General features: G+C 36.6%; 1 long non-coding RNA gene across 2 annotated transcripts; it reads right to left on the bottom strand.

The window, feature by feature from the left end:
* Positions 1 to 3,161: 3,161 nt before the first annotated feature.
* Positions 3,162 to 4,536, bottom strand: LOC106316716. Of its 2 annotated transcripts, XR_001264939.1 has the most exons (4): positions 4,024 to 4,536; positions 3,638 to 3,907; positions 3,470 to 3,561; positions 3,162 to 3,377 (listed from the first exon to the last, which is right to left on the bottom strand). It is a non-coding gene; the product is annotated as an uncharacterized LOC106316716 (long non-coding RNA). The 2 variants fall into 2 exon arrangements; XR_001264938.1 differs by having other exon boundaries at positions 3,638 to 4,536.
* Between the last annotated feature and the right edge of the window lie 701 nt (positions 4,537 to 5,237).

Here is a 5,237-nt window from a genome sequence, read left to right as displayed (position 1 = left end):
AAAAGGAAAAGATTTCGTATCAAACCTCTTCGTCCATCAGAAGCATATCTAGACCAATAAGTATCTTTGAGAATGCGTTCCTGGCCTCCCAAAAATGGATCAGACGAAACCTTAACTCGTCTTCCTGTGGTCCAAAGGTCACATTTTTGAAGAACACAACGCCATCGTTTTTGTCGGAGGAGACATCGGAGCAGACAACGGCCTTGCCGTTACGTTTCTTCGAAGAGGAATCACCAGAGACACCGGATTGGCCAATAGGTTTCATCGCAGCGGCGGAGTATTTCATCGGTGCGGCGGAGGGTTTCATCAGTGCTGCGGAGGGTTTTACCGGTGCGGCGGAGGGTTTCACCGGTGCGGCGGAGGATTTCATCGGTGCGGCGGAGGGTTTCATCGGTGCGGCGGAGGGTTTCACCGGTGCGGCGGAGGATTTCATCGGTGCGGCGGAGGGTTTCATCGGTGCGGCGGAGGGTTTCACCAGTGCGGCGGAGGAGACAGTGTCTTTTCCTTTAGGTTTCTTGGAGAGAAGATCGCCAGAAACGGAGTTTTTGCTGTTGGAATACATCGGTTGAGAGGATATTATTGTGTGTAATCAAACTGGGGGAATGATCGGTGTTATAAAGGAAATCAGAGGGAGGGATGCGAAAGGAACCCATTAATGGAGGTTAATGGAGGTTTGATGGAGGTTTGATTGAACAGACTTGAACCGATTAACGGAAAGAAGTGGAAAGGACGAAGGAGATGAAATCGACTGTCTGCGCAAGAGAGAAGGAAGCTAGGGTTCGTCGAGACGGGTCGATGCGTTGCTCTCCGTGTCGGCTTAGTTATCGGGCTTATGGGCCAACTCCATCAAAAAGGACAAACAAAGTGATAGCCCAATTAAAACCGATGTGGAAGAAAGACGCAACCCGATTGGATGATTTAATAATCCGACGTGGAGGGTCTAAACGATGAGTATATTCGCCTTTTACTTATTGTATGATTAAAACCGACGTGAAAGAAAGACGCAACCCGATTGGATGATTTAATAATCCGACGTGGAGGGTCTAAACGATGAGTATATTCGCCTTTTACTTATTGTATGATTAAAACCGACGTGAAAGAAAGACGCAACCCGATTGGATGATTTAATAATCCGACGTGGAGGGTCTAAACGATGAGTATATTCGCCTTTTACTTATTGTACGATATATATATACTAGGGCCGGTCCGCGCTACGCGCGGAATATGCTTTATGTGTGATATATATAACTATATTATTGTATATTTTTATTGCGTGTGTTTTGTGTTAGCATTTGCAAGAGAAATGTATAAAGATGTTTATGGTAATTAAGAATTTTTGGGCATCGAAAGATTATGTGTTAAATTATTATGTTTGGTTTCGCTGTGTGAGTTGATGTTAGGAGGTTGTGGCTTATAACATAGTATATAGGTTGGATGAGGTTACCTGATCTTCTGTATGTTTTTTTATAATTTTGAATCCATAATTAGCCGGTTTAATTTGGTTACTATATTTTAGTTCTCAAGAATGTACTTGTGGTTCTTATGATTATCATTTGTATGAATGTATTGTGTTCTAGATGATTGTATTTCATAATTGTTTTATTTTATGCTACGTATAATATTGAAGAGGATAGGAAAATAATAAAAATATAATGTAAAATAAATAGTTGTTATTGAAGTTAACCAACAGTTACAGAAGATGTGTAATCTGAACAAAGTTTGTGGTATAAGAAAGTTTTATGAGTAGTGTTGAAGTATGATTAAATTTTATTTATTATGTTCCAGAGAATTTCTTACCTATAAGAATTGTCATTTTATTTGTTATTGACAAAGTGAAAATAAGATGACATGTGTGTATTTTCAGACGGGCATTGGTCTAGTTATGTATGTTTTGTGTTCGTTTAATTTTTGTTTGTTTATAATCAAGTTGATTTTTCTGTAGGAATATATCGCTCATAATTAACAAACAGAAGTTGCATTTCTTATTAAAAAGTGCATTTCTTATTAAAAAAAACTATGGAAACATTGAATGCGATAAGATCAGCAAAGCAGAACTAATCAACATACAAATGTATTAATTTACATGTTAGCTTTTGGTACACTGGAGTGCTACTCCTGGATATATTTGACCCGGTGACTGTGGTCGAGTGATAAGGAAACCGGACTGAGACGCCAACACGTTTTAGGTTCGATCTCTGCTACGCGAAACTAGGTCTCAATTATCCTGATCATCTAACACGGACATGGACCTATGCTTCAGGGCCCATTTGAATACCCGGAAAGAGGGTCTATCGGTGGACTACACCTCCACTTAGGGATTAGTCCGGGCCTCTCCATTGGCCTGGGATACCCCAGGTTAATCAAAAAAAAAATTAATCAATTTTAAAAATTCAAAAAGTAATGAATTTGTAAAAAAAAAAAAAAAAATTGAACACATATTTGTGTTAAAAAATCATGAAAACATATTAAAATAATTTTCTATTTCTGTATGAATATATAAGACTATATATTTTATTCACTTAAAGTAATTAAGTAACTGATATACATCACTTAAGTAATCAATTTACAGAAACATCGTAACATATTTTCCAATATCTTTGAGTTATATGCTATTAAGTTATTTTATGAATTTATTTTAGTTTATTGATATTATGAATAGTTTTGCATAATATTAAACAAATAAATTGTAAAACGGCTAAAAAGTAAAACAGAGGGACACAGCTTTGAAGTTATTTTAATAATGATTTTTAAATGTGACTATCTTATATAGGTTTTATATTTTAATAATGATTTTTAAATGTGACTATCTTATATAGATTTTATATTTTAATAAAATTATAGAAGTTTAAAGATATTAATGAGGTTGATACCCTGCCTAATTAGGAAGATGAATGGTTTGGCGACCAAGTCTTGTAAGATTATATTTCATATTTTAATGAGTTTATTCAAAGATACTCGTTGAACCAATTGAGGTTGATGAGGTGTGCCCACATGGCGAATCAGAAGAAACTGTGGAGCGACATGTATGCTAAGCTCCTACCTGAGCTGGTGAGTGAATACGAAGGTCTAGATAATTGAGAAGCTTACCTTATATTCATATATCAATAGAGACATATTTGTTTTACTACCTGAAGAAAAAGTTAGTTTTCAACAACAAAAAATGAAAAAAATATGGTTATACTTGAAACCTCTGAACAACTAACATCGTGTATTCTACAAAAGAGCTTTTAGATTTATTGTGATTTTGTTTCTCTTCTATTCAGCTTCGAGCTCAGCTGCAAACTGATCTAACCATTCGGCTTCTGAATCAAAGTCACGAACCGCAGCGTGGTTCACTGATCCATCGTCAAGGCTCGTATGTATCTCTCTTTGCATACCTGCATAAACAGAACAGGCGCATAAGCTACAGATATCACAACATCTCTAATGGCGATTAAGCTGAAATGACTCAGAGAGAGAGAATTTGTACCATTGACCGTTCATTGCATCTATACATTTCTGAGCATCTTTGTGATCCTTGAATCTTATAAGAACAACACCCTGTGGATGAAGCTCACACACCTGTAAAAGAAAGATATAAATTGATTAAATAATCTCAACTTTCAACAAAACCAACATTAGAATACCACAAGCTTACACTACACGTAAGAGACGCGAAATCTAACATTCACTGGATCAAATGGTACATGCTTCATACTCTCTTCTTCACTGAATCAAATGGTCCATGCTTCATAAACCCATTCATGAGTCTATCACGATCTATAGCCGTCCTGATCATACGTTTTACAACTGGTGATAACTCAAGAATTGAATCTCGCTTACGTCGGCAAGCACGAATGCTCCTTCGATCGGCAGAAACAACCCCTTCATCTTTGACCTTTTATGCATAAGTGGCCATCTCTACCACCTATGCCAAGAACAGAGAGATCAAGCGCCATCACGATAAATATAAATCCAGTTAGAAAAACTCCAACTTCAAGAACTAAATGGCCACTTATTTTTGCTACGTTTAAAGCCAAATACGTTTTGCAACGGCGCTAACTGAGTAATATTCTTGAGCCGTCCATAAATTTCTTCAAAGAGAAGTAGGAGCTCTCATCCTCATTTCAACTCCATCTCCTCACTGAGAATCTTCGCCGTACACTTCCGACGAAGTCCGCTTAACACTGAACGGCGGCAGTAAAGTTCTTCGATCTCCATGTGGTTTATGTTGAGCCAGTGGTAGATAAGACTAAAACGATCAGAAGGGATTCGTAGTGTTCATCAGAAGAGATTGTGGCGAGGAAAGAGAAAGACAAACACAAACAAAATTGATGGTTTGATAAACACAGATCAAAACGAAGTGGGAATTATATTATTCAATCTGAATCAATACGACGATTCAGATAAAAAAGAGATTTGACAAACCCGGTATAAACCATGGAAGGATCTGTTAATCGGAACTTAATTTCTCTCTTAGGAAAATAGGTGGTTAGAGAGAGAGAATAGTTTTGTGACGAAGAACCTTAGAATCCATCGAAGAAATTGCGTCGATACAATTAGGATTCACACTCTACTGGGCTTTCAGACTTCATTCACTTAATGAAACGCGGAGTATCGAGGCAGAGGACACGTGGCGGTGCGAGGGAAGTCGACTTATCCATGTGGAAGCTTACGTGGGTGAAGGAGAAGAGATAAAACAGATCTTTATATATAAAGACTAGGGTCGGTAGCGCGGAATTTGGTTTACATGTGATCTATGTAACTATATAATTATATACTTTCGTTGTTTGTATTTTATGTTTGTTTTGCAAAAACAGTGTATTTTGACGTTTATGGTCTCAAATAATATTAGGGTTTGTAGAGATTATGTTTGAGGCGTATGTGGACTTTCTTATTGTATTTATTTATAATTATTAATCTATAATTTGTTGGTTAATTGTGGGTTTCTCTAATTTGGGCTCTTAAATGTGTGGATGTGTATATTTGATTTGCATGTTAGAGTATAAGGTGCATACTGAACACCTACAAACTTATTTGAAATATATTGGGTTGGAACTAAAGTGTGCATTACGGTTTGGTATGTCTTTTGTTTTTAAGAAAATTGTTCATTTCTGTTTTAAAGGAGATTAAGTTATAGCTATTAATTTGAAGCATAAGGACAACACACGTAGGCAAGGAGAATTTATTCTTTGAAATGTAACATCTGGTGTGAAAGTGTAAAAATATAAAACCAATTTAAAAAAAAACTATGCTAA

This window comes from Brassica oleracea, chromosome C9 (genome assembly GCF_000695525.1).
Source record: "Brassica oleracea var. oleracea cultivar TO1000 chromosome C9, BOL, whole genome shotgun sequence".
In the NCBI taxonomy this organism is placed as follows: domain Eukaryota; kingdom Viridiplantae; phylum Streptophyta; class Magnoliopsida; order Brassicales; family Brassicaceae; genus Brassica; species Brassica oleracea.
This window is presented reverse-complemented; position numbering and strand designations above follow the sequence as displayed.